Source organism: Mandrillus leucophaeus, unplaced genomic scaffold, assembly GCF_000951045.1.
Source record: "Mandrillus leucophaeus isolate KB7577 unplaced genomic scaffold, Mleu.le_1.0 Scaffold103, whole genome shotgun sequence".
NCBI lineage: Eukaryota > Metazoa > Chordata > Mammalia > Primates > Cercopithecidae > Mandrillus > Mandrillus leucophaeus.
Genome location: NW_012098432.1, coordinates 5,478,311 through 5,480,824, shown reverse-complemented (window position 1 = coordinate 5,480,824; position 2,514 = coordinate 5,478,311). Strand labels below are relative to the sequence as shown.

The window sequence follows — 2,514 nt, the reverse complement described above, 5'->3', positions numbered from 1 at the left end:
CATCTGACAAAGGGCTAATATCACGAATCTACAAAGAACTTAAACAAATTTACAAGAAAAAAAACAACGCCATCAAAAATTGGGCAAAGTATAAATACAGACACTTCTCAGAAGAAGATACTCATGCAGTCAATAGACACATGAAAAAATGCTCATCATCACTGGTCGTTAGATAAATGAAAATCAAAACCACAATGAGATACCATCTACCAACAGCAGTTAGAATGGCAATCATCAAAAAGTCAGGAAACAACAGGTGCTGGAGAGGATGTGGAGAAATAGGAACACTTTTACACTGTTGGTGGGACTGTAAACTAGTTCAACCATTGTGGAAGACAGTGTGGCGATTCTTCAGGGATCTAGAACTAGAAATACCATTTGACCCAGCCATTCCATTTCTGGGTATATACCCAAAGGATTATAAATCATGCTACTATAAAGACACATGCACACATGTTTATCCCGACACTAATCACAATAGCAAAGACTTGGAACCAACCCAAATGTCCATCAATGATAGACTGGATTAAGAAAATGTGGCACATATACACCATGGAATACTATGCAGCCATAAAAAAGGATGAGTTCGTGTCCTTTGCAGGGACATGGATGAAGCTGGAAACCATCACTCTGAGCAAACTATCGCAAGGACAGAAAACCAAACACCGCATGTTCTCACTCATAGGTGGGAATTGAACAATGAGAACACTTGGACACAGGGTGGGGAACATCACACACCAGGGCCTGTCGTGGGGTGGTAGTAGGACGGACGGATAGCATTAGGATATATACCTAACGTAAATGACTAGTTAATGGGTGCAGCACACAAACATGGCACATATATACATACATATGTAATAAAACTGCATGTTGTGCACATGTACCCTAGAACTTAAAGTATAATAATAATAAAAAAAATTGCTTGCTAAATTTCAGTACTGCCAGTAGTGGCAGCAAACCATCCCAATCCTGTTCCTGAAAGCTGAATTTAGCCCTTGGCTTTACCTAAGAATTGCCACTGACGCTGCAGCCAAAGTATACAGTTTCCCCAGAAGGACTGTCAGAAGTCCAAGTACTAGAGACAACAAGCAGAGTGATCAAGCCTTGAAATCAGAACTCCAGGCTTCAATGCTGAATCTTGTGTTCCTCTTTAAAGAAAACTGTGTTTACCCACTAACCTTACCTAGTAGTAACTGACTCTGCTTTTTTTCTTCTAAAAATCCAGCTTCTTCAGGAGTAACTATCTCATTAACAAGAGCTCACAGTTAGGTAGTTAATTTTCTAAGTCACTTACCCCCAAAGAATTTGCTTCAATAGCAGTCTGAACCCCTGTACATCCATAAGCCACTTCTTCACTTATTAAACAAGCATCAAAAGTTCCAAGTCCAAGACCTCCTACAGTATCAAAATGTTTTAACACATTATAATATGTAGTACATCACAACAGAAATAAAGGTAAACTATTTTAATTGCTTTCAGTATGACCAAAATTTGTTTTAAAAGAAAATCTGCAATATAATATCTACATGTGTTCTGGCTGGCACAAGAAGAAATTATACTTTTCTAAAGTAAGTTCTAAAATTTTCAAAAAATTATTTTACTATTTGTAATTTGAACCTATATTCCTGTTCTAACTTGATTGTGTTAAAACTCAATTCAACTCAAACTGGGTCTGAGGAAAAGAATGATAGTTCACAAAAAAAGACTCAATAAAATGTAATATAGAAGATAGGAATAAAATGCAACAAATTGACCAACTCTAGAAACAGAAGTTACTGAGGTTTAGGTGCAAATTAAGGTTGGAACCATTTAGAAGAAGGAAAAATGCATCTAAGTATAGAGTACAAGCTTCCAAAAGTGGGCAAACACTGTAGTCTGAGCAGGATGACAAAGCTAGAAAGTCATTTAATGGCAAGAAATATTTGAAAACAATGACTGAGTAGAGTTCCACAATTTTTCTTACTCATATGCATTCTAGTATTAAAAATATAAAAAAGCTCACCACAATTCTCTGGAATGTGCGGATTCATTAAACCAAGTTCCCAGGCTCTTCTAATTAGGGGGACCGGATACTAGAAGAAAAAGAAAAGAACTGAATTAAAATATATTTTGATATCCAAACAGTTTGATTACATAATCTTGTAAAAAATGTAAAAGATTTTTCCCTCTTTAAAATGTATACACCTACTTCACCAGTTTTATCATATTCTGCAGCCACTGGGATGATTTCCTCTCTGGCAAATTTACGAGCAGTAGCTTGAAATTCTTTTTGCTGTTCAGTGAACTCTAAGGGAAAGTTATTTAGAAAAGGTTAAAACTGGATAACAAGTTAAGGAAAAATGTCCCATGAAGTCAGTATGTAGAAATGTGTATTTACTGTGGGGACTTAAATCCTTGATTAATCAGAAAAGTCAGACTACAGTGCATTTTCTGACTAATCAAGAGTTCACTACACAATGTAAATAAACCTATGTCAACACAAATGCTAAAGGAAATAGGTGAGATTTCTAACTT

The 2,514-nt window shown here is 36.0% G+C and overlaps 1 protein-coding gene across 1 annotated transcript in view; it reads right to left on the bottom strand.

The window, feature by feature from the left end:
* ACADM (acyl-CoA dehydrogenase, C-4 to C-12 straight chain) overlaps positions 1 to 2,287 on the bottom strand; it is a 43,096-nt gene extending 40,809 nt beyond the window's left edge. The window contains exons 1-2 of the mRNA XM_011977844.1: positions 2,189 to 2,287; positions 2,003 to 2,072 (exon numbers count right to left, since the gene is read on the bottom strand). The gene's annotated coding sequence lies outside the window, so the exon portion shown is untranslated. The remainder of the gene's footprint in view (positions 1 to 2,002; positions 2,073 to 2,188) is intronic.
* Between the last annotated feature and the right edge of the window lie 227 nt (positions 2,288 to 2,514).